General features: G+C 32.5%; 1 protein-coding gene and 1 long non-coding RNA gene across 7 annotated transcripts in view; one reads left to right on the forward strand and one right to left on the reverse strand.

Moving 5' to 3' along the window:
* The window catches only part of LOC129952611 (protein muscleblind), a 269,585-nt gene that overhangs the window by 51,590 nt on the left and 190,843 nt on the right, over positions 1-27,152 (forward strand). The window lies entirely within an intron of this gene.
* LOC129952614 (uncharacterized) lies at positions 729-26,884 on the reverse strand. Its single transcript, XR_008782347.1, has 3 exons — positions 26,826-26,884; positions 23,424-23,537; positions 729-1,072 (listed from the first exon to the last, which is right to left on the reverse strand). It is a non-coding gene; the product is annotated as an uncharacterized LOC129952614 (long non-coding RNA).

A 27,152-nucleotide genomic window follows, 5' to 3' on the forward strand; every position in this document is an offset into this window, starting at 1 on the left:
GAGAAATATTAAAATTTATTAACCACGAAAAAGGAATTCCATTAACCCAAGAGCATATTTTTCAATTTTCAACTAAGAGAACAATTAAACCGAAAAATAGAAAATGCGAAGATACTTTTTGCGATTTCCCTCTGGCTGCTTTTATATTTTCTTTTTGTTTGTTCTTGATTAATTTATGAGCATGTTTTTTCAAGAGAAATGTCTGGATTATAAAGACCGTAAAATAGTATATAACAGGTAGTTATGCTCATGGTAGGGATTTACATATAATTTTGGGGGAGTAGTTTAAAATGATCGATACTTACACTTCACCAAAAAGTCTCGCTCCAGTCAGAATAGACTCACAATTTATTATGCCAAGGAAATATTAGCATCAAATCACTTGAGATAAAGCCAAGTGAAAAATGAATTCTTTTTGATTTAAAAATCGGTAGATAAAAGCTATCAAAACTTTAAGAATCCCTTAAACCTATGTCCCTTTTAAATAGACGTACATAATGAATGGAATAGAACAGCCAATACAAATGTCCATCGGTGACGCTTTTTAATACCCCGTTCCTAAAAAAATATATTCATAACTTATTGAGCGTTTAAAAACATTTTTTATTGCCATTTTTGTTTACAAACTATTTTAAAAACATATTTTACGTTTGCCTTCCTAGTACCTAAAATTTCGTGTGCTTTTTTAAATACACTAATTAAATTAGTCTTGTAGAGTTCTGTCCGGTTTACCTTTTTTGTCATTTTATATATTAAATATGTCATAGTATTTACTACGGCTGTGGGCTCATGTAATCCATAATATTTCACATCTTAAAAATTTGTTGTGAGCTCATAAAATATTGCTTTTACTGAGCATAGCACAGCTTCAATTGTTTACTTGTTCACTTGCGAGACATTGACAAGTCATCCAAGAGTAGTTCTTTTTGTTAGAAGGTGTTTCTCAAATAGGTCATTCCGGTTTCATATTGAAATCACTCGCATTGCTTTTAATTCCTTCCATGTGGTCTTCTTATGTAACAAACTAAAATTCAGCATAAGTAACCCTTAAAAGGCCATTTTCCTCTTATATCTATAACAAGATTAAAAATATAATTATTCATTGCGGAATCTCAGAATGTAAGTCGAATTTAGGGTGCAACCGATATTTGTACTTATGTTAACTCTATTTTTTGTGTTCTTCAACGCGGAAGTTAATTTAAATGTCATTCCGGATATTTTGTCAAAGATTACAACTTTAAATAATCCAATGCAACAAAATGCGTTGGAAAACATTGGTAACAAATGGAAAACGAAAAACATGGCAACGACCATCTGGTTGAACCAGCAATTATAATTACCCACAATTAGGCACCTAATGAACCGTAATGTAGCGACGGATACACAAAACTAAATGAACCATTGCGTCTGTGAAATTTGAGTGTATTTTGTATCCTGAACCTTACACATACTTGCACTGGAACACATTTCCTTAACACGATTCGATGATTGTTAACTGCTCAGTATTGCAGAGATTCGAAAGACCGTATAACCAAAAGTGCCTGAAAAAATATTATTGCATTTTCATCACAAAAAATAATAACGTATGCATGTGATTTGAGAGTATATTACTCGTATAATGGTATACACATTAAGGTTTTGTTTTAAAATTGGGTACCAATGATGTTTAAAACAAAATATTAAAAAAAGGATACATAGTTGGTAATTTTCATGTTGTTTTTTTTAGAATATTTTCTTTTCATAAATAATTTTCACAAAAATAAACCATATTCAATTGCGTCTTTAGTCTTTAGTTTTATTGATAAGTATCTTGAAATCAACCTACATATATATTATATATGTACCTTTTTTAATCGTCTAATTTCCAACTAAGTCACTACAAAAAAGCTACAATCACCAAATTGTGGTAAGAACTTGAATTTCTTTTGTTTAAAACATTTTTTTAAATGAGAGCTAAGAATTCTCTTGGTACAAATAAACATTTTCGTACGTACTTATTAATAAAATGGTTAATTGGTTTTGCTTTTCGTTATTATTAAGAAAAAGTTTATTATGAGATCTATTACCCGTGTTTTGTTGGAAAATCTATCCATAGTATAGTAGGATTTTACACGAATAACAAAAACAATATCCATAGTATGAATAACACTGATAAAAGTTAGAGTAGAATCTTACTATGGATAAGTTCTTGACATTTATACGAGTATCGAATGGATCTTATGTGATTTCGTTCTCAAATTTTGGTACGATTGATATTGCATTTGTATCTCGATGGCTGTTTTCGTTGAGTAGTTGTACATTTGGAATTATGTATGTGTTTTCCATTGGGGAAAAAAATCGATGTGTTACTGTTAATATTATTTAGTTTTGCTAAAATGGACTAACTGGGCTTATTTTGCAAGAGAAAACAATAGAAAAGATAATTAAGTTTTACTATGTTCCCACCAAAGGTGTATCTCAGTTTAGATTGAATAAATCTTTTTGAGGTTTAAACCGCACAAGAAGATATAAAAATGATTAAGTATGACAGTACTTTCTAAAATGCAAATGGTGTTTCGATGTTTTTGAAGTGTGAAGTGCAAGTGAGATAGTTTGATTCGTGTTAAACAATGTAGAACTGATTAGTTCAGCGCCATATAAGAATATGCTACCTACTCCATGTCCATCTTTTTTTTGTAATTTGATTAAAACAAAACTATGTTTTTTGTACACAAACTTGCATGATAAATTATCTGTAAAAACAACTAATCCCCACAGGTTATTCTTCACAAATTTTGACTCTACTACGATCTCCGATGGGAATCGAGTCAAATTGCGAATTATAGTCCTTAAAGCAACAAGAACATAATTAATACAAGAAAATTATCGCTTGTCTTGCTTCATTCGTAACACACAAAGAGACATATCATCATCGAGTTTGAAAAAATGTTAGCAAAAATTAAATCAGAACTACGTAGGTACTTCACGCAAAAGCAATAGCAAGGAACCACAAAAACTTCATCCCTTTCCCTTTATTGAGACCATTGCTGTTGGTACAAAGAAAAACAAATACTCATGGGATGGGTAAAATAATTGATTATCATAGACAGAAAATGTTTTAGAAAGAGCTTTAAATTTTTAGGAAAGATCTTATTTTAAAGCTCTTAAAATAAAGCTTTTTCAGTTTCATAGGCCAATTTTTTCTATAGGCGTGATTATTTTTGCTAAAAGGTTAGGTGACCTAATGTCATAATTACCAATGTTTGGCGACGGACTGCGAAAGAAACGATCACTTTAAAACATATTGTGCCATCTGTGATGGTTCTCATGGCGAAAGTGATAATTCTGGAACGTTAAAATGTACAAATTGCAACGAGAACCACATTAATCTACTGACCCAACGTGCGATTACAGAGCGAAATGCCCCAGGTAAGAAACAAATCAGGAAAGAGAGAACATTAATTGCACTCAAGAACTCCAACTTTGAGATCGTCAAGGTAGCAAGTTTCTCTGGCTTCCATGGTACATTTTTCATCTCTCCCACAACCACAATCAAAAAGTTATCATCCTTCTAAAAATGTGCAATGTGAAAGTGCAGTGAGAATGGATGGACAGAATGATCATACTCCCTCTGCCTTTGTGAGCAACACAATCTTATAAAACTGATTCAAAGCTTCTTAAAAAATAGAAACTATAGATCAGTTAATTCTTTTTCACAAGAAAAACATAGATTTTATTCATACTTCATTAAAAAGCTGATATTCTTCTCATATAAAAGAAAATTGAAAGTCTTAATGAAAAATTCTTTGCAAAAAGTTAAGAATATCCTTTAATAAGGTCTCTTAGAGTTTAAAATACTTAAATGTAGGTAAATTATAAATGCTGTTACTGTTAATTATTGCTTAAATAATTATATATTTATGTATTTTTGGCTTGCCTTTGGATTTGTTTATTTATTTTGTTCTTATTATTTATTCTTAGTTTTGTATTTTCTTATTTATTCATTTAATTTTTAATCGACGAGTATTTATTTATGTATTGTTTTTTTTTATATTTTGATCTTTTTGTTAATTCATATATTTATTTGCGTATTTAATACATCTAAAGCTATGATATCTTCGTTCGTATACGTGCATTTGTAAATATTTATTTACCGAATTAATTTATCTTCAAAATCTTGTAATTTTTTTAGTACGTAAGCATCTCATTTATTAAACTATGTAATTGAATTAAAATGTCTAACATTAAAATTAGATTTTACCTACCCTTATACAAAAAAAAATAAAAAAAGGAAAAGTTGAAAACATGACACACATTTTTTGTGTCTACTCTTTTTTAAGAAGACATCAATATAAATAAACTGGTTAACTATTTCCGCCATATTCGATTCAAATCTTCATGCCCCTTTGCATGTATAATTTTAATAAAATTGTATTGGTGCAACGACACGCATTTACCTTTACCAATAAAATGACCTTTATTGTTTTATATAGAACAAACTTGTATATATATAAAAAGTTCAATTTGTGTCCAAAGTTCTCAATCCAAAGCCAACTTGTTTGGCTTTGTATAGTAAAGCACAAGAAATATATGTATAGGTAAAAAAAAAGTAAAAACCATTGGAAGGAAGCCATACAGCATTAAAGCCACGATTTTCTTTTCCTCGGTATTTTCTTAGAATAAAACCTTAACCAATAGATTCAAGAAAATAATGCTAACAGGATTATATTGTTTGAAAATATAGGTAATACTTTAACAGACATTTCTTACTACCACTAACTAGTAAATAAACGTTTATACTTTAATAATATACATATATTATATCCATAATTTTACATTATATACAATTGAAAAACACATAACGATGACATTGAAATTAGAAATGATAAATTGCATTTTAACTAATTTTGTGTCTATTATTTGCTTAGGCAATTAACAAATTAATTAATTTCTTAAAATTATTCCATTCCAACTTCTCCAATTGTATTTCTTTATGGTATCTATAGACGTGTCATATTTTTGATTTTATACACATATATTTATTTAGCTTCGGTTTTGTATTTTTCTTTATAATTTATCTATTATTGTCATTAAATAAATTAGGTAGCGCAACAGTCTATTGAGAACTTGGGCCTAGTGACTTACAACTCTCAAGCCACAGTTTTGAGCCGAATACGAACTGCTAATTTGAGAAAGCACTTTTTCATGACACGAATTACTCTAGGAGAATTTGTCAATTCCTCGCAAGAGGCAGTACCCGTGAAAAGGTATCTATATTTAAACGAAGATATCACTTTCTGTATGAACTTCCAAACGGAAAATTAAGACAACAGATTTTAATCAAGTCGAAAAAAGTGGGTCCCCCGATTCCGTCCATCTGCCTGTCTATCCTGACCTCTACAGCCCAAACCATTGGTTCAATTCATTTCAAATTTGGAAGTTAAGGTTTTGAGCCGATTCCCGTTAGGCGATTTTTTCATTTTGTTTTTAAGACAAAACAGTAGACCACCTACAGGTTTGTTGTTCAGAAATCGAAAATTCGAATTTTATCAGAAACAAATCGATGTATATTTTTTTAATTTTCGCAAACATACACCTTAAAGAACCGTTATTTTGTTTGTATGCTTTATCAAGAACTAATCAACAAATTTCAATAATTTTTTATCTGCTCAATGTCTCAATAATATTCGATGATCAAACATATCATTATTTTCATTTTTGTTTTTAAAAAAAATACTTATTTTTTTTCGAAATCGAAATGTAAAACGTAAATCAATAAGCTTTTAATAACTAGATTCCAAAAATATTTGTTAACTAATTCAAAATAAAAACCGTTCTAACGATTTTTGATTACAAATTTTTTTCAAATAATTTAAATTTTTGAAAAAAAAAACTTATTTGCAGGTACATTTTAAAATACCTGCAGGACATATTTTTAAACAGACTGTTTGGACCCATGATCAAGTTTGTACTACCTATTAAAATATTTTATTGTTGTTTGCCATTGATTGGCTATCTGATAACCTTCATGCTACAGATCGTCAAACAAGAAGTCGTTTTCACGCGCTTAATTGTTGAGTGTTGGAAATCAAAATATCTTTCATTTCCTGTCAAAAACTTTTTTCAAAATGCCTTATATTTCGAACAAAAAAAAAATTATAACTTGATTTAAGATAAAAGCAAAGTAAAAAAATACTGATGTGATGACATATATTTTTTTGCAGTATGAAAAGTATGTACGAGTATATCACTTACTTTATACAATATTCCTAACAAAAACTAATCAAAAACTTAGTTCCACAGAAAATGCATTTTTTCATTAACACATATCTAACTACGACTAAAATGTTATTAACTGTTTATATAGAAATATGACTTGTTGCAAAAAGAATAATTATTTGGAATGGCACCAATGGGAAGTTATTAGTGAAAGTCATATCCTAGTCTCTTTTTATATTTAAATGCAAAAGATCCAAATATTGATGAAGAGAAATCGAAAAGAATTTTGAAAGAACGAATAACATTTTATCTTATTTGATTTTGATATACTACTTATAAATTTCAAAAATTATTATAAAAGGACACGGTAATGCCAAACCAAGTTCTGGCACTATGCCCAGTCTGTTTTCGACTCCACTTTAATTGCATAAAATTTTAATTTCCAATATATGTATGCAAACATAATAAGCTTAAGATAAGGACATCCACTTCACCAAATTCAGATCCATATCATAAGAAGACTTTGGGACACAGCAAAAACAGTAGTCATTTGACCTTTTAAATTTACGCAAGTAACTTTTATAAGACTTTAATCAGAACTATTTTTCAAAATACGTCTCAATTATAGTCCTATTACTCCGACTGATTGTACTTGATTGTAAGATTACAATCAAGTAGGTTGCATAGCCAAACATTTTCTAAATGCCCTTTCAATACTCCCGACTTATAATATTTAGGTAAAGGTACAGGAAGATGAATACCTGGATAAATGTACTGAAGCGTCTCTATTATTGACGACCTGAAAGGATGCATGGTACACCTTTCGTCATAAGGCAATAATGCTAGCCTAGTGGTTGAGATTTATTCTCTTTCTTTACTAGCAGAACCCTCTGCATCTTTGGAAGATTTGTGCTTTTATCAGGCGCCATGAAGAGCGCCATCACAACATCGTAATCAATCATAAATCAGCCACCATAAATTGATGGCAGAATTATCCATTACGGCTAGGATGTTTTGAATTTCTCCATTCCTTTTGAAAGGTATTTGCCAAATAAAAGCGCTTTTCTATTGCAAATTTTTCCTAAAGTTCAATATTACAGTAATCCCTTGCGGCTAAGCTATCGTTCCATCACCATCATTTTCATGTAAATGGTTGAAGGTTGTGGTTGACTATATGGAAGCGATTTGGAGTAATAAACCAAAGTTCAAAGTGAATCGTATACGGAAAATTGAATTCTAATGTTGCGCAATGCGCGTATATATTTATATGCTTTATATCTTCACTCATTTACATGTTAAACGTAAATTTATGGAAATATAATTCAGTTGACTCATTGAATGGTCGATACTTATGTTGATAATTGATAGTTTTTTATATCACACCAATTGAATTGTTTAGTTCTACTTTGAATATTAAAGATCCCTTCATCCGCATTTTTTTTCTTTTAGAGTAGCAGATCTTGAAAACTAACTATGATGTTTGAAAATTTCAAACACCAAAATGTAGGCCATACATTTTTAATGAGCCTTTAAACTAGGAAAAATTAAATTTTTCTTAACAGTGCAGATAGACCAAACTAATGGTCCCTAAAACACAAAGTAAAAATGGTACTTTGTTGAGCAAATCTCACCTTAGTGGAGATGTTTTTTAAGTGATTTTTCTTAATAAACATAAAATAAGAACAAAGAGCTTATAACCCTATTATTTCGGAACCGAATTAATTTTCCAAAATCTAGGTAGAAACGATGTTTCTTATTTGTTTCAAATTCATGTTTTAAACCCATTGCTTAGTTAAGAACTAAATTGATAAATAATAGTACATACAAAAAACGAAAAAAAAAACTAATCGGCAAAAAGAGTGCAATAAAATAATGGGAGGAAGCGAATCAAATCGTTAATTTAAAACAAATTACTAACCCTCAGTTAAGTGTGGGGAAACGAAATTCTGTTGATCCGATCGCTACTTTTGTCAAAATTGCAATACTATTAATATTTGACCGGAAAACAATGGCAGCCATATTTTATTTTGTGGCACATTTTTAAACTTAAAAAAAAAATGTACGTATTTTCTTTTAACACTTTAAATCATATAGTTAATAAAACTGTAAACATTAATAAATGAATGTAATAATCAAACTGATGCATTAAAAAGCTTATAACAATAATAATAATTTATTAAATTAGTATTGATGAATTTTCACTAAATTCTGTAGGACCAAACTTTTATCGTCTTCACCATACAAAGAATTCCTTCCGATGGACTCTTCTTAGCAATGCTGGCCTTTACTTACTATTATTATTATTTAAATTATTTGATACATTAGATTTTTTCATTAAATATAAGCTACATCACAAGTTATTAAGGCTTATCTGAAGATTTCCTGAAAATGCATTTAAACTTGGTTTTAGAACTTAATTTATAATTGAATTGAGATCTGAAAATTGTAAACAAAATTTATAGATTAGGTTTGTGAAAATTAACAAAATTCTGAACCGAATATTTCTTTTAAAACTGCGTTTGTTTTTCAAACATAAATACAAAACTGTAAATATCATCTTGCAGATCTAGTCGATCGTTCAAAGATTGTTTGCTTTAGAAGATTTGTATATCATCCGCATAGATTAAAATGTTAGTGTATCGTACAGAAAGGGGTACATCAATGTTAGTTGAGCTAAAGAGTAGAGGTCATACTCTGGTAAACTTTCCCTTCATTGATTTATAAATGAAAGAATTGGATAAAAAAAACTTCTGAATTTAACTTGATAAGATCTATTTCGAAAATAAAAAGATTACCATGTGATGAATTGAGGAGAAATCCTTATTGCCTTCAAATTGTTCAAATACAGGACAGTCAAGAGATTGGTCTGTATAAATACTAATGTCAATATATTGTAAAAGTATGAAACACCAACGGCAAACATCATTTTTCTATACCACAAAAATTAACTTTCTGAAAATCAATAGAATATGAATAGGAGGCTCCGTCGTAGCTGACGAACCATGTCCCAGTGAAGGTAGAAAAGTTTTTTAATTAATACGAACGAACCAAAGACTAAGTATACCATAAATAAAGAAATCATCATGGTGGCACTTATGAAACATATCGTCCAAAAAGTCTCCGTACAGCAGATTTTTTTTTTGTTGACTCGAGATAAAATATTTACTTTATATCTATTTTATATCACACCTTTTTAAATTTAGTAGAAAAATTAAGGTGGAAACTAACTTTTTTTCAATATTACCACTTTAGTTTTTACATTTATTCCTTGTACTTTTTTTCAAAAAAAAATTCTGAAATTAGGCTGCTATACGGAAACTTTTTGGATTAAGTGTATAAAATTCCAGGCTGGTGGTGTAAAAACTAAGTTCTTGTTGTAGTATTGCTTTACGACTCCTACTACTGCAAATGCACTTAGTTCGGATCATCTCCCGGTCTGCTGTGATACTACCCTAAGTCCAAATTTATTACATGTGCAATATTTAGAATTTAAGAACGCCAATTGGAACTTACATATATCCTTCTCATTTAAACTTAAAACAGCGTCAAACTTTAAATAGTAGTAGTAGTAGTAGTAGTAGTATTTTTATTCATAATTAAATTTTAACATTAAATTTTAACAAAAATGGTTTATATAGCATGGCAAAATGCCGTCTGCCAGATTGGCAATAAAGTATAATTACTAGTTTGTAATACAAGTTTTCCTCAAATTATAATATGTCGTGTTTTTTTCAGGTTCTTATTTATATACAAGAATGATTGTTACAACAATAGTGAATAAGGTGGAACATTTGCATATACATAATTATTTATATATTTTTTCTTCATTTAAAAGCTTTCATTTTGTATTCTTAATCTATATTTTAGTGCGATTTTGCAATACTCATAAAGTAGCGGAACATTTATCTGATTTAGTTGCATAATAACCTCTTCCTCCGATAAGAAATCGTGCCCAAAGACACTTTTCCTCGTTTCCCTTAAAGTTGGGCATCTTCCAATGAAGTGGATAACATCTTCACGTTCGGCCAGGTTACATATAATGCATTCCAATGGCAAATCTGCTCTGTGGGGAATATAATTAAGGTTCAGCAATTCACTTCGAAGCCTGACCATCGTAGAAATTTTTTGTACACTATTAGAGTCGTGAAAGTAATTTGTATTTACCAAGTTGTGGTTAAGTCTACTATAGATTGATCTGTACAACGACCCAGATGCTTCCGTTACGTAATCTTATCTATATTGCTCATCTGTTTTTTCTATTATCTCGTACAAATTTCCTTTAGTACTTGCCACATCTTCAATGTTGATATTTAAGCTTAAATTACAACGCTGTGCCAATCCCATCCAGTCTGCATACCAACTTTTTCTACCTTCCATAGCTTTTACTACGATTTTCCTAATAAGTCGAGTCTCCGGCATCATCATAACCTTAAGTAAATAATCCGCTTGGAGCTTAAGCGTTTTTATGAACAGCGGTGATAACATAATTAGGCGTGTTTGCTGGTAGATGGAATATCCTTTTCACATAAAACCTCAAAAGTTGTTCAACTGTGTCAAACTTCTTACTTCCCCAAACCTGAGATCCATATAGCAGAATGGTCTCCGCAACTGCTTCAAATACCTTGTATTTGCTGCTATGCGCGATGTTTTTGTTCATAAAACATTTCTTCCATGAGATATTGATAGCCGCTTTTGCTTTCTGGAGCTTTTCCTTAAAATGCTTCTCCATACACCTAGATACTTATAATCGTTGACAATCTCAATATTTTCCCCATTGAATTTCCACTTTTCGTTTGATGCGGTTCTTCCACCACTTTTTCTAAAAATCATTACTTTCGATTTTTCGATATTGACTATGAGGTTCCATAACCGGCAATAATCATGTACTCTATTGATCATGAGTTGCAGAGTTTCAGGGGAATTTGCAAACATTACTACGTCATCCGCAAAGAGAAGCGCCTTTATACTCTCTCCCGCGAAGACCACTCCGCCGGGCAGATAGTCAATCAGATCATCTATGAAGAGAGCAAATAATGTTGGACTTAATGCGCATCCCTGCCTGACACCGGATCCAGTTTCAAACCAGTCTGAAAGTTCTGTTCCATTCCACACTGCTGCATGTGTTTCCTTATACAAAGCTTCCAGAACTCGGTCTATGGTATCAAAGGCTGCCTTGAAGTCGATAAAGAATACATACAATTTTTTATTTTGCAACAAAAAGTTTTCTGCTATACTTCTCAGAATGAAAACGTTGTCAACTGTCGAATACCCTGCTCTAAATCCAGCTTGAAACTCTTTTAACAAATTCTGCGAATCTATCCAAGTTGTAAGGCGTTTTTGTAGCACTGCTGTAAATATTTTATAAGTGGAGTTTTGGAACGAGATTCCTCTATAGTTTGCAGGATTCGTTAAGCAGCCCTTTTTATGTATGGGGAATACGATCGAATCTCGGAACTCCTTTGGCGTTAAATTACCATTAAACACTTTATTAAAAAGTCTTGACAAGCAATCCTTCAAATTGTTAGTCCCATATTTATAAAATTCCACAGGTATCCCGTTTGCTCCTGGGGCCTTTCCATCTTTAAGGCCTCCCAAAATTAAGTCAATTTCATGCGAAGTGATTTCAGTATCTAAAATTTCGTTTTCAAATCCAGGAACTGCATATTGCCAATTTAAGGTACTTGGTGTTGGATTCAGCAAAACATTGAAATGTTCCCTCAGTGCATTCTTACAGAGATTCGTATTTATAGTAAATTGTTTGCCATTAAGTTTCCATGCAAGCTTCCAGAATTCCGATGCATCTTTACAATTCGCCAACCTCGACGCTTCTAATTCACTGTAGCTTCTCTTTTTGCTTCTGCACAGCTCCTTGTATTTTTTATTCGCCTCGGTATATTTATCTCTAAAACGACTTTCATTTAAATTTCTGAACATATTAAGCCAACGAAATGTATCCATGCGCGCAAGCTGACATTGTTCGTCGAACCACGGTTCTTTACTGCCTACTTTATTTTAACTTGCTTTTGTGGGTATGAGGTCTTGATTATTTCTTCTAAATGACCAAAGTCCACATCCTCTTGAGTTTGAAGCTCCAAATCAAGTAAACGTCTATACGTAGGTGCTCTTGACTCTTTCCATCTTAGTTTTGGAAGCAGCTTCATGCTCGTAGTTTCTTCAGAAGTATTTATTTTATTATAAAAGGTTACAACTATTGGAAAGTGGTCCGAGTATGGTACTCCTTCGATTTCAAGGTCCGTAATATAGGGCTCCCATTCCTCACCTAAGATGCTATAGTCTATCACCGAAGTTCCTTGCCCGCTGGCAAATGTGAAATTGCCGACACCGTCGCTCAAACTAGTTCCATTTTGAATTCGAAGGGCAAAAGAATCGCAGAGCTCTAAGAGTTTTTTTCCCCTTGCATTGCATACTGCATCCTTTGATCGCCTATTTATTCCATTGATTGCGTTCATCACACTTGGTTCTTGTCCAACCCTTGCATTGAAATCTCCGATCATTAAAACGTTTGACGCATTTCTGTTGTTTAGTAGCTCGGTTAGTTGCTCGAAGTCAGTTTCCCAGTTGTTGCAATTTAAGCAAAGAGGTATTATCCACAAAATCTTGTTTTCCATTTTCAATTTCACACATGATGCTGCATTATGCGTATGAAACTCGCATTTGATACCATTGAGATTTTTCTTGAATCCGAAGAAACAGCCTCCACTTGCTCTACCCCTCGTATGAGTTCTTACTGTAGGAATCCACTTAAAATTATAATCTATTAGCTTATTCTCAACATTTTTAAAATAATTTTCCGTCAAGAATGTCTCATATAAAAATACAAATTCAAAATTATTCACAAATTTATAAAACTCGGTAAAAAGTGATTTATTAAGTAGCCCTGACACATTGTAGGATAATGTCTTAAAGAATTCTAACTTATTATAACTAAAATCATTACATACAATTTTTGGTTGGCAGACGGCTTTAGTACTAAATATTATGTTTAGGAGTACTAACGACAGCACTGGTCGAAGGCATTGTGTTTACATCCTTGGTATATTGTGCATTCTGACGTGTGGTGAATAAACTGTCAGTTTCGCTGTCACAAATCAATTGCTGTAGCATATGTATTCCATCTTTTTCGTCGCATTTGAGTTTATTGTTGTGATCAAAATAAAATGTTTTATTGTTGACTTGTAATGTTTGTCCGCGAATTAGAACTCTAGCGTTTCTGTTTTTTGTGACTATATCTGTTTTTATTTGTATTAGTCGTCTCCTTTTATCTCGTGCAGCTTTCGTGTAGTCTCGATGGATGGATATCCCACTGTTTTTCAGCTCTTTAGCATTCTTCAATATGCACGCTACATCCTCAGATTCCTGCATTTCTACAATAACATTTGCTATTCTGTTGTCTCTGGAGCGAATAATCCGTGTTCGTTTTATTTTTGTAGTGTTTTCTTGTCGCAGTAAATCCATGCACACCTTTTTAGCAGTTTCTATTGCTTGCTGCTCGTTGTCCTGCGATGGAATATGCAGAACTAAGTTATTCTCTATGGATTTCCTTTCGAGAATTTCTACTTGACGCTCTAGTTCAAGGCACCTGTCCTCCATTAGATGTAAATTTGACAGAAGCGCTGCATTGCTTTGTTCTAATGACTGCACTTTTGTTGTTATTTCTATGAGGTCTGCCTTTGTTGGAAGGTTTTACAGTCTTACATCGAGAATAGTTGCTAGTGAAGTCTCGATCATGGATTTAAGATCAACTATCTGCATGTTTCAAACTTTAAATAGTATTGAATGTGTTTTGAAAAAAGTATTTTAGATAGTATTAGTGTATCAGTTCCTAAGAAAATAATTAATGAACGAGGTGTTATTCTAATTGGCAAAGATACCGACAGCAACAAGATTTTTAACAAATGAATCATCTAAACAAATTAATAACAGATCGATATCAAAATTCAGGAACATAGAATGGAACTAAAAACTTAGTTCCTTAAATCCTAGTTCTAAACCGTTTTGGAACATACATAAAATAATTAAAAAGAAAAATACTCAAATACCACCACTTGAATCATCTGGGACAGTTTATACTTCTAACGAAGATAAAGCAAATACGCTTGCAAACACATTTGCCAGCAATCATGATACTACTATTACACTTCAGACCTCTAATAACAACCACGTTTTAACAAACCTTGTGGATACGTCTGTCATTGAACTCAATAGAACTTCAATAAGCTTATCTAGAGAGGAACTAATTTCTTTTGAAGACATTGACTATTTAATATACGATCTTAAAAATAAAAAACATCTCCTGGAATGGATGGTATTCAAAAACAATTCCTTAATGAACTTCACATGAGTGGATTTGTTAATTTAACTTCTCTAATAAATGTCTGTTTCAAAAGTCAATATTTTCTTCTAAAATGGAAGATGGCAAAAGTAGTCCCAATATTGAATCTGGAAAACCTCGAAATGATCCACTAAGTTATAGGCCAATAAACCTACTGAGTAGTATAATTAAGATTTTTGAAAAATTAATTCGCTGCAAACTAGAATTTTTTTGAATGAAAAGAATATAAGACCAATACAGAAATTTGGTTTCCAGAAAGAACATAACACGTGACACCAGGTTTTAAGAATCTGTAGACACATAAAAGACAAATTTAGAGAAAACAAATCAACAGGATGCTAGATGTTGAAAAAGCTTTTGACACTGTTTGGCACAATACGCTCATACACAAACTTATAACTAATTAATATCTTTTAATTAAACTTATACAAAGTTTCGAAAACTATTTCTGCTGATGTCCTCAAGAATCAGTGTTATCTCCTACTTTGTTTAATATTTTTGTCTCCGGTTTTCCAGTCCTGCAAAATTGTGAATTTGGTATGCATGCAGATGAAACTTCGATATCCTCATCCGATAAAGACCTTGACAATATAATAAACAATATTCAAACTGACTTAGAAATTATTTTAATTAAATTAATTAAAATTAATGCTGGGAAAAGTCAAGCTATTTGTTTCACCAGAAAAAGAAAGGATTGTTTTTCTCCCAGAAGTAATATCAACTTTAGTAACTGTGACATACCTTGAATCAGCTCGGTCAAGTATTGAGGTATTTACTCAGATAAGAAGTTGACCTTCGAGAAACGCACAGAAATGATAGCAAAAAAATAAATGTCGGTATAAAAATATCCGCTTATAAACCGAAAATCATTATTTAGCAAACATGATAAACTTATTATTTATAAAGTCGTTTTTCAAGCAATAATGTTATATGGAGCGCTCGTATGGGGTAATTGTGCTATAATGCATATTACAAAATTGCAAATTCTTCAAAACAAAATTTTAAAAATGTTGCTCAAGCTCCCCTGGCATTTATCAACCCAAGCCTTGCACACAGAGACAACAAACGTGTTAGAAATAGACCAGAAAATTGAAATTCTCAATAAAAAATTTCTAAAAAATGTGTATCGAGTGAAAACTCTCTAATTAATTTTTTGTCTTGTATCATCATACATCTTGTTTTGTACCACCTTGTATTTATTATATTTTTACATTGTTAATTTTTGTATCATAATATGTATTTTGTGTTTATTTATTTATTATTGTATCAAATTATATACATTTATTCTATTGTCAACTTATTTATTTATACATATTTCCTCGTTTACTAATTAATTTTTATTTATTATTTATTTATATCTATTTATTTATTTACTTGCTTATTTATTTATTTGTTTTGCAATGTATTTATTTATATATTTATTTTTCCCTGATGAAATAAATCATCGGAATTAGTTTCTAATAAATTTAAGCATCACCTATCTGTAATGTAATTATCAACAAAATTCGAATCAAACTTGTAATATTAAAACTTATAATATTCAAATATACATGGACAAACGAAGAGAAGTTTAGGTGTAAGACTAGCGGAACACGAAGCAGACGTAAGTAAAAATAAAGAGTCCACAGGGCTTTCGCAGCACATAGCACAGAGTTTATACTCGATGGACTTCCAAGGGGTAAAAGTACTGGACAGGGAGAGGAAATTAAACACACGTCTCACTTTGAAAAGCTTACGCATACGCATCCAGCAAAAAATTAATAGGACAATGAACACAAAAGATGACATCGACAATATAAAACAAAGCTATTCTTTAGCATTATAATCAAAAAAGTACCTGCGAACATTCTGTGATATAAGTGTCAATTCTGTTTAATTTGATAGTTTTTCTTGTTTATGTCTATTATTTATTTCATATTATTTTTGTTAATTTATTTTCAATTTTGTGTCAGTGCCATCGTTGGAAGGATGCAGGAATGGGAGTAAAATAATAGAATTAGCGTGCTATAATGTAAAATATTGAATAAAGACACCCCTGAAGAAGTAAGGAACACTTACAAAACGTTGGGAAAGAATGAAATAAATTTGTATTTGCATTCCAAAAACAAAAAGACCAAAATAGCCAAACAAAATATCTTATATATAAATAAAATAATTGGTCAAATACACATAACGTACCTATAGTGAAAAAATTATGACTATGAAAATCATTTAAAAAGGTTGAGGCTTGAGACAATCTTAAGTCTTTACTAAACAGTGAGAATTGTAACAACGAAATTGTTCCGTTATTCCAGTTTTTTAAGATACAAATCTTTAAACCAAAATTATATCGTCTTCAAATTAAAAAAAAAATAAATAAATTTTACATTTTATTTAAAAGCTAAGCGAAACACTCAGAGTTCATTTAAATGGAAATTTTAACGAAAACGTAAGGAGATGTCAACAATAAGTAATAGCAGACAACTATTATTTGCACAATACCACAGATTAAACGCTATGCGAATACCATGAAACGTCCATTAAAGTATTATCCTTGCTCTTATTTTTCATGTTCCGGTTTCCGCGCCAACACTCTACTCACTTTTTAAAACATGCAAATAACATTTATATGCTGACGCTAGGCTAACGGTTTATGGTGGGTGATACTAACTTAGAATGATGGTAGAAACTTTGGTCCTTGGGGAACAAAACTTGTGTAGCTTAACAAATGGTTTTGCTATTGTTGCTGACTTCACTCTTTCCCAAAAATGTACTGTACTCCTGCATAAAGTTTCGAGATTCATGTTTTGTAAACATATTTTTTCGTCTCGCCTAAAAGCAGACAGACGACAACCAAGATGATATTTATAGGGCGTTCTCTAATGCAGAATGTACATAGGTATTCATCCTAAACTTTCTATTCGCATCAACAACGTATGTTGTTTTGTCGTGTACTTCAGTAATAGTTGTTGTTTTCAACTATGGAAAGGTAAAGAGAAGTTTGGTTGATCATAATTTGAACTCTGTCATTCTTAAATACGTGTATTTCAGTAAAAAGCTTTGACTTTAATTCGAATATTTTCTTTTCAATCATTAACAAATATTATTTTCAAAGGGCGAAACCAGACAATGTAAAAAAGAGAGCCGTACACCTAAAATTCAATTATGTATGTATATCTTATATGTTGGATTCAAGCATTTATATATTTGCATGTTTAAGCCCCTCAAAACAATTCTAAGGGATACTTAAAATAAAATGAAAAGTATTAGAAACATAGTCGTCCGACGTCCAACTACTCAAGCAATTTTCAAATTGTGAAGAAACTTGTAGAGACTGGATTGGTTACAGATATTGTAAGGTCTGTGCATCAACGTTTTGCTCGTAGCGATGAAAATATCGCTGCTGTAAGTGAAGGCGTTGCCGAAGACCCGAATGTTTCGATTGTTAGACCCTACTTCCTCGAAAACGACAATGGAACGACTTTCACTGTCAATTCCGATCGTTATGGTCATATGTTAACCGACCTTTTTTTGAGGAATACGCCTTGGAGAATATGTGCTTTCAAAAAGACGGTGCCACATGCCACACAACTCTAGCGGATATGGCTTTATTGCAACAGACATTTCCTGACCGCGTAATTTCTTGTCGTGGGGATATCAACTGTTCACCAAGATCATGCGATGTGACACCGCTACACAAAAGACCATGATTATGCAGATAAACCTTTAACTGTTGAGCACTTAAAAAACAACATTTGTCGAGTTATGGCTGAGATGCCGCATAATATGTGTGTCAAAAAGTGGTCTAAAATTCATTTACAGAAATTGCTTTTTATCATGCACGTTTTTTTTTTTTGTTGATGTGTAAGGTTGATTTACTTAAAAATAAGTTGATTTAATCGCAAAAAAGATTTCATGTATTCATTAGCCTGCAAAATATTTGTGACCGATTGATTATGTAAAACATTTCGAAATATAGTTTTTATGAGGGTTAGAAGATTTAACATCCTTACACAGTCTATGCATTTCCATGGGTAAGCAAGGTTATTTAATATGAACTTTTACTTTGATAAATTTCTGTTATTATTTATACAATGAAGAAGTTTGCCCCAAAATAAATCTGCTTGGGTTTCTTGTAAAATGGTGTCTGACTGTTTGCTAAAAATAAAAACCAGAAGGTGCAAGTCATCGTCTAACACTAGTTTATATCCCAATCCCAATTCGACAATTTCACACAGTTTATGTGTCGAATCCGAATTGTTAATTTCATGACAGGAATTGCTCTTGGAGGATTTGTCAATTAATCGCAAGAGGCAGTACGGGAACACCGCACTAAAAATAAGATGTGAGCAATAGTGAACAAAATGTTGCGTCTTTATTACTGTTTCCTTCAGTTTTTATAACTAACAGTTTTGGTAACTAGAAAGGTTAAGATTTAGAAAAGACATTACATAAAAATTCAATTTTTCAATTATATTGATTACAAGTCGTTTAAAAACCGTCAGTCGATAGCAGTTCTATTATTATTGCTATGAAAAGTGAAATAAAAATGCAAACCTTTTTTTCTTGGGACTCCAATCACCTTGTATTTTAAAAAAAGAGTTACTGTTCTGTTTCGCCTATTAAAATCAATGAATGGCTCAAAGATTTAAAGTAAATTTGTAATTTAATCTGTGGGGGAACCGTATGCTATCTCATACTTTATTTCATCAAATAGGCAAATACTAAGGACTGCTTTGTTGAAAATCTTGATCGACTTCAATAATTATTATATTTTAATAGATTAATAGTAAAGTAAGTGCTATCTAATTTTTTGATGGCAGTTGTTGGACTTTTTTACTTAATATCGTAAATTCTTCCATTCCTGACAACAGTACTCGCACACAGGAATGGTTTAGAGTTGTAAGTCACTAGGCCCTGGTTCACAACGGACTGTTGCGCCACCCCATTTGATTTGATTTTGATCGTAAATTCTTAAGTTTGAACCCCAACATTAAATTTACTTTAAGTAAGTGCATGCAAGAATATTCATTGCAATTTAAATGTTGGTTATGTTAACAATAAGTAACATCAATAATGCTTTGAAGGAAGCGGAAGACATATTGAAGAAGCCGAATACTCTTTACTGTTCTAAGCGGTTATTTCTTTAAAAAAAAACCTATACGAAGCAGCAACAAAAAGGGCAATCATTATTCATTTATTTATTCATCAATAAAAGATTTAAAATCTACAATTAGACTACTAGATAAATATTTACATGTGTAGGTACTATTTATTAAACAACATTAAGTTTGATATAAATACTTAAAATGTAATTAATAATAATATTATTAATAAAAAAATTATTAATAATATAATGAAAATACAATAATAGTTTATTTTTCAAAGAAGATATACTTAGTTGAAAATCAAAATAAATACAATTTAAAATTAAGTTTGTTTCTTTGATTTTTCACGTGATTAACTCTGTGTAAATTTTCTACAAATAAACAATGTGTTCGAAGTTGCCGCGATGGAGCATACATATTTATTAAAGTAAGTAAGTAAGTAATTCATTTTATTTACACATTAACTTACAATTAAAACAAACAAATTGAACTCGGCCCTTAAGATAAGATTCCAAACATTTGAAAGAGTTAGAATGACTTACTCTATCAAATGCCTTTGAAAAATCGGTATAAATTACATTAATTTGATGTCCTTCCTCTAAACCATTTAAAATGAAATTGGAAAAAATAGATAGATTAGTTGTTGTTGACCTTCCTGCAACGAAACCATGTTGTAGCGGTTAAATGTGTTCCTTAACTAAAAATGTTGTTTTTTTATAAATCAATTTCTCGAATAGTTTTACAAATCGGACGGTAGTTGGATATTTACTGTTTAGAACCTGATTTGTGAATAGGGTTTAAAATGATTTCTTCCATGCTGAAAGAAATTCGCCGTTCTTTAAAGAGCTTTTAAAAATTAGGAAAAGCGGTTCAGCTAGAAAAGTAGTACATTTTTTTAGAACAATAAATGGAATTTTGTCTGGACCTGGTTTATTGTCATCATTTAAAATCAAGAGATTATTTTCAATTTCAAAAATATAAATTCTAAACAACCAATATGTGTTTTACATTTAAAAGACAAATGTTCGGCTGTCCATGCTGAACTTACATTCGAAGTAGCGTAACTAGATTCACAATAGTGTGCGAAGGAATCGCATATACTAGTTAAATTTGAAAATTTTGAACCGAGGTAATTCATACACCTGGGATTACAAATCGATTTTTTTTGCTCTTGATGTAGCACCAGAATGACTAACTATTTTTTTTAGATTAGATTCAATTGATAAAATATAATTTTGAAATAAAATTTTTTACGAACATTGAATTCTCGGTCCAATTGGATGTAAATATTTTGTAGTTCATCTTTATTTTCTGCTAACCTGAAACGTTTAAAAGGTTTGTTTTTTAATCTTCCTAATTTTCTATTAAAATATTATTGTAGGTACTTAATTTCAGTGAACATTTTGCAGTAATCTCATAATAAATAAAAGGCGCACATCTATTGAATTTTTGCTATCGTAAGCTTCTTCAAGACTCTATCTCAACTAATGTGAATATATGTGTTATTCCATTCGTTGCCTTATTTCTATTTCTTCTCATTTAAAATTAATTCTTCTTCGTTTCCATCCTTTTTCTAAGGAATGTGGGTTTAGTATTTTTTGGGTGACAGCAGCTTCTTTGGAAGAACACTCTACTGAGTTCCCAGAAAATTAAAGGAAAGTGCCAACAGAATAAGAAGCATTTTTATCATATTATCCCCCACTCGCGCACTATTTTGGTTTAGGTACCTTCTTCTTGCATATAAAGTTCTTTTTTGTTATTTGCATGTCTGATAAAATAAATTATAGCTGCGAAAGTAGCAAAACACATCGCATAGTGTATACATAAGGGGTTGTTGCCAAAGAGAAAGGATCTCGGTCTAAACCTTAACTTAAGAAGAAATAACACAGACACAGTTGATACAGAAGGATATTATAAAAACCTATGCATAATGTTGTATATAGCAAGGAATAAGTATCTGTATTTCATTTTATGCAGAAAGAAATTCACACTAAAAAAGCAGTGGAATCGTTGGCGTGAGCAATTCCAACGGTGCTAGGGATTTTCACTTCACATTGAACCTAGAACAGCATCAGGAAAGAGGAATTCGTGCGCACCCCTTAACGAGAATTTATTATCAGACAACAATCAAGAAGTCATCAAATATACATTTTACGCTATAATTTTCACCTTTCACGTGCAAGCTGAGCTGGATGGAGCTTGAGCCTGGTTAGGTATCTGGCTGGTAATGGCAATAGTGGCAGGCACAAGCTGATCAAAAACTGCGCCAGGCAACCACCTTCATCTCTGTAGAGTACTTTTTTAGCAAACGTGTTCGCTTTTTCGACCGCAATTGTCTGGGTTATGCCGTGCCGTGCCGTGACGTGACGGGGATACAACTTAAAGGGGATTTTTTAACTTTGTTCTATATTTAAAACACTTGAATGAAAGCTTTTAAATTCTTTGTTCACACTAACAAAAGATTGAATAAAAATGTATTTGCCTATATGTACAACTCTAGTAAAATAAAAAAAAACATCAAAAAGAGTGCGTGTGCGTTTTTATTTGTATTTCCAAATCGTAATACATACTTCATGCTCATTTAATTGACTTTCGAAAAAAAATCGCGCAGCATTTAAATTTGAAAACAACCGAAAAGGTCCTGTGGGATCTCGAATAAAAATTCATTTAAAAATACCTTATAAAACATTGCGGTTTTACTTAATAGTTTGATATTGTGCACTCTTTTTTTATACATAATATCGTTAATCAACTAAAAAAAGATTAAAAAAAAACACTATAGCTATATATTATAGTAAGTCATAAGATCAAATCTGCTCTTGATACCTAAAAGATAATGGACAAGGTAGCATCAATCTTTAATTAATGTTTAAATATTGGATTTTAATTGTTGGATTCTTAGATAAATTAAATTAAACGTCGAAAACAATATTGTCTGTAAGATGAAATCAGTTTGAAGCCAATATTTTTAACTTTACAAAGATTTGTGTTTTGTTTGGATTTGTTTTTGGATTTGAAGTATTTGTAAAAAAAAAGTTAATTTGATTTTTTTGAACGTTTTACTGGATGTTGAAAACAAATATTTTGTATAACATAAAACTAGTTTAAATCTAACTCCGAAATGAAAACCGTTAGAGATATTATTCGAAGATTTAGAATAACCAAAAAAAAGCTAACGAAAAGTATTATAGGGGGTTTGTATTTCCTTGAAATCCGGTAGCATCAATCTTTAATTATTGTTTAAATATTGGATTTCAATTGGTTGATTCTTAAATAAATGTAACTTAATGTCGAAAACAATATTGTCTATAAGATGATATCAGTTTGAAGCCAATATTTTTAACTTTACAAAGATTTGTGTTTTGTTTGGATTTGTTTTTGGATTTTAAGTATTCGTAAAAAAAAAGTTAATTTGATTTTTTTGAACGTTTTACTGGATGTAAATATATTATTATATTATTATTATATGTTGACACCAATATTTAACATACAAATCTTAATAGTTAGTATCTAGCTTCTTTCAAAACAATAACTACAGCTTTCAAAAAAATAAAGGAGTCTAAATATACGTACACCTACATTATAAAAATATGCAAACCTACTCCACTTTCATAAAAACAGACATTGGATAGCAAAATTGAAATTTGAGTTTATAAAATCTACCCAAAATCCAACCTCATTTTACTGCTTTAGCCATCATGCCCTAGTGTTGGTTTAATGTAATTCCTAAGGCATCATCAATTCGAAATTATGGCGGAAAGCAAACAGTTTAAATGTTTAATTACCTTCAAAGGGTGCATCTACTCTTAGCTGACTTCGCATCGATCCATTTCCACAATATGCATCGTACATACCTACTCAGACCCATATCCAGTAATTCCCTGGCACATAATTTAGAGCTGAAAGACGAAAGAAAAGGATTCAAAATGAATAAAACTTGCATCCTTGCTAGTTTCACTCCTTTTCAGAAAAAGAAGTGCAGCACGTCGATTTGTTTGCGTGTGCTATAGTTCACGTAAATCCACCCCCTAGTCCCGTATATTCACGGTCTGTTTTTTTTTTCGTTTAAATACTATTTTGCAGTTTTATTTTTTGGATGAAGTTGAGAGATGCCAGAAAATAAATTTGTAATTCAGTAGTCAGCATTCTGAACGTTGTGAAATGTGCATTTCCAATTCGATTTTACCAAATCAACCCTGAATCAAACACATCGAAATAAGTTAAAAATAATATGCAGCCAAAAGCAAACGTCGAACAGGAAGAGGATGTTTGAAATGAAAGGGATTAAAAACCTTTCTGCCCGCTTACACCCAGCAAAGTGCGTCCGATTAGTTGCAATTAGTTGAGTACCACGCAGAGTGTATGCATGTGGGAAAGAATGGTTTTGATGCAAGTTTTTCAACTGAATATTTACTACTAATAAAAAAGAGAGAGAGGAGGGAGACGTGTTTCCACTAAGGCACCTCTCCTTATCCAGACGGCAGCGGAGGAATTCCCGAGATGGAATCAACGGTGGCGTCTACAGTTCCAGTTAGGTTGAACTACTAAGTGAACACCTTATAGGGCTTCAACGACTTATTCGGAGCCCAGGCCTATAAGGAGCTGTTAATCCGGCGCCTCGTCCTTGGAGTTATACGACGGCCCTCCAAGTTGGGGGTTGTGCCGTCGGAGTGACTTCCTTGCCACTTAAAAACATCATAGTTGCAAAGCACCAACAAGCCTCGGATACGGGCAGATTTACTGTTGACAACCAAACGAATTAAGGACAACGAACTTTGGATATGCTTATTTGGATGCGGCTTTGTCATTGGAGACAGACTTAGGCAAGAAGTCTTGAGCTATAGGCGCATTAACGAGCGCCTCATGACCATACACATCAAGGCTAAATTCGGCAACATTAGCCTGATATGTGCGCATGCCCCACAGAAGAGAAGGATGACAACACCAGAGATATGTTATTCGCGCTCTTTGACAAAACACATGAGGAGTGTTCAAGCTACGATATTAAAATTGTCCTGGGCGATTTTAATGCCAAGAAAGGCACGACATTTTTGGTTGAATAATCGGGAAAAACAGCCTGCACGACAAGGCACGAAGGCTACAATCGCAAGAGATCGCCAAATTCTTCTCCGACTGAGTTACAAGTAACCTCTCTCGAAGTTCTCTACCGCCAACATAATGTTGCCAACATGCAATCGGAGAAGCCGCCGCTGGTGTGCTGGGTCTCAAGAAACCACCACAAACAAACCCCTGGTTTGGTGAGGAAAGTTGGCATGCAAATGCAGCCAAACAACAGACACTAAAAGCAGCACTGCATAAAAGGATGTGAGCTGCTCATGAGTTTTATGAGCAGAAGAGGCGAGAGGAACACCGACTTCTCAGAAGGAAAAAGAGAAAACATGAGAAGCGTGCGGTCGAAGATGTTGAGAGGTTTAAGATCAGGAATGAAGTTCGAAAGTTTTATGAATAGGTGAAACGAAATTCACAAGTGCATAAACCTAGAACCGAAGGCTGCAAAAACGAAAGTGTAAACATCATAGTGAAACCGCAGTCAAAGCTGGAGACCATTTCTGCAGACTGTGTAACGGCGACAAAGAACCGAATTCCGCTGCCAGGCGGCTTGATCCATTCCCGACTTAGACGAAGTAAAGATTGCAATATCTAAGCTAAAGTCTAATAAAGCCGCTGGAGCGGATGGCTTAAATGCAGAGCTCTTTAAAGCAGCTGGAGATAAGATGGTTAGGAGTATGCACCAACTTATATGTAAGATAAGGAAGAAAGCATGCCCGAAGGAGACCCTTTTAACTGCCCCAACTATAGAGGAATCAGCCTACTTAACATCGCTTACGAAATCTTATCTGCCGTATTATGTGAACGTCTAAAGGCCATCGTCAACAATCTGATAGGTCCTTTTAAGTGTGGTTTTAGACCAAGAAAGTCCACAGTCGATCGTCAATAATCTGATAGGTCCTTTTAAGTGTGGTTTTAGACCAAGAAAGTCCACAGTCGATCACATTACAGCAAATCCTGGAAAAAACCCAAGAACACTAAATTGACACCCACCATCTTTTAATCGATTTCAAGGCCGCATATGAAAGCATCTACCAGGGACGAGCCATGTCTAGTTTTGGTATCCCTGCCAAACTCGTCCGTTTGTGCAGGATGACCATGGACAATTTACACTGCTCCTTAATGGTTGGAAACAACTTAACAGAACCTGTCGATGTCAACAAAATTTTAGACAAGGTGGTGCGCTGTCATGCTATTTTTTAACATAGCGCTTGAAAGAATAGTGCAGAGCTCACACGTTTACACTAGAGGCACTTTCTTTCAAAAGTCTGTGCTTTTACTAGCATATGCTGATAACATTGACATAGAAAAACTCAGCGTGATGTCAATGGGGCTTTTATGAGTATTGATGAGGGCAAAACAGAGTACATGCTGTCATCAAGAAAGGACCTACAACACCGACGCGACGTCTTTGTCAAAACGTCAATATCGACAGACGTAACTTTGAGGTAGTCAAGGTCTTCGTCTACCTAGACTCCGTTGAAAAAGGTGAAAACAACACCAGCGCTGAGATCAAACACAGAATAATTCTTGCTAACCGCTGTTTCTTTGGTCTAATAAAGCAATTGAGTGGAAAAGTCCTCTCTCGAAATACAAAAGTGGCGCTATATAAGACGCTTGTCCTGCTCTACGGGCATGCACTGTGAAAAAAGCGGATGAAAGCACCTTGGGTCGTTTCGAGAGAAAAGTTCTTCGTGTGATCTACGGTCCCGTATGCATCGAAGGGGAGTGGAGGAGAAGATGAACCGACGAGCTGTACAGCGACGTAGACTTAGCCAGAAGGGTAAAAGTGCAACGACTAAGATGGCTGCGTCACGTAGAGTGCATGGAACACAATGCTCCGGCCCGAAAAGTCTTCGAAACCACACCCACAGGACAGCGCAGTAGAGGAAGACCGCAGAGCAGGTGGTGCGCATAAGTGGAAAGTGACCTCACCCAACTTGGAGCGCGAAACAGGAGACATCTGCTGGGGAGGGTGAGGCCCTTGTTCACACAGGACTGTAACGCTCAACTTAAGTAAGTGAGTAAGGAATAAAACAAATTCTTTAAAGAAAGCATAAATCAGATAATTAAAAAAAAATTAACACTTAATTTATTATATTTATTACTATATTTACCGGTTTATGCTTAAAAAAAGAACCCAATCTTAAGAACAATGTTTTCTATAGAATGTTATAATTTGAAATAAATAACAATATTAATTTTCCGGAAATTCAAGTCAAATATGATTTTTAGAACTGTTCAGTAGTATTTTGTGAAGATGTTATTCTTCTTTTGGTTTTTATTTTTCTGAGAAGAATTTTTTTTATAAGAGCAACGTTTGTTATAAGATGAAGTTAGTTTAAATCAAAATTATTCGAGTAATTCTTTAAAACTAAAAAATCAATATAAGAAACCGTACGTCCGGGAAACTTTTTTGTTGTCCATATCCCAAAAGCCAGTAG

The sequence above is a fragment of the Eupeodes corollae genome, chromosome 3 (genome assembly GCF_945859685.1).
Source record: "Eupeodes corollae chromosome 3, idEupCoro1.1, whole genome shotgun sequence".
NCBI classification, from domain to species: Eukaryota; Metazoa; Arthropoda; class Insecta; order Diptera; family Syrphidae; genus Eupeodes; species Eupeodes corollae.